General features: G+C 56.3%; 1 long non-coding RNA gene across 1 annotated transcript in view; it reads right to left on the bottom strand.

Moving 5' to 3' along the window:
- The window catches only part of LOC115948624, a 9,927-nt gene that overhangs the window by 8,265 nt on the left and 852 nt on the right, over positions 1–810 (bottom strand). The gene's annotated exons all lie outside the window — the stretch shown is intronic.

The following is an 810-nucleotide window of genomic DNA, read 5'->3' on the forward strand; positions in this document are numbered from 1 at the left end:
TGAGACCCGCCCGTCCCGGGAGCGGCTCGGTGGGGGACGCGGGGACAGCGAGAGTCCGGGATGGCTGGAAGAAATATTTCAATGAGTTGGAAACACTCGAGCTCCTGTTTCACCGGTGAGGCTGGGAAGAGCTTGTTTTTCCAACCTCGGGGTGCCCGGCGCGCCGTGGAACGGCGTCCTCGAGGCAGGAATTCACAGGCACCGCTTCGGCATTTTAGGCGACACGTGGCTCCGAGTTCCCTTCAAACGGATTTATTTTATTTGGCCTCCTGCTCCCCCACCCTTCCCTCGAACGCCGGCTCCTCGGTAGCATCTGAAAGGCCTCTGCTCCCATTTGCAATTAAAGAGTTTATTGAGGAGGGGAAAACCGGTAATTAGCAGGAATATTCCCCCCCCCCTCCCCAGTTCCACCTGCAGGGCAGGAGTGCAGCTGGCGGAATGGCTTCCAGCAGGGACCTGACGCACCCACACAAGTTTTGCTTTGTTTTTTTTTGGGTTTTTTTTGTTGCGGTGCCCTTCGGTGCGAGGGCTCCCCGGGATGGGTCCGCACCTCCAGCGCGGAGCGCCGCGCTGCCCTCACCCCATTATTTTATGGAATGTTTTAAGACGACGCGCGTTTTCTCCCTCTCTCCATATTAATCTCATTAAATCCTACCTTTCAACCTTCTTCCGTGACCATCTGACCTGGCCACTTGAATTAAAATAGTGCTTTCTCCGCAGTCAAAGCCAGCACATCAATCACCGGCTATTTACACTTCGCTCCTCTCTTCAAAGCGCCCCTGCCCCAGCGCTCGCTACCTCCGCTCGGGG

This window comes from Geospiza fortis, unplaced genomic scaffold (assembly GCF_000277835.1).
Source record: "Geospiza fortis unplaced genomic scaffold, GeoFor_1.0 scaffold37, whole genome shotgun sequence".
NCBI lineage: Eukaryota > Metazoa > Chordata > Aves > Passeriformes > Thraupidae > Geospiza > Geospiza fortis.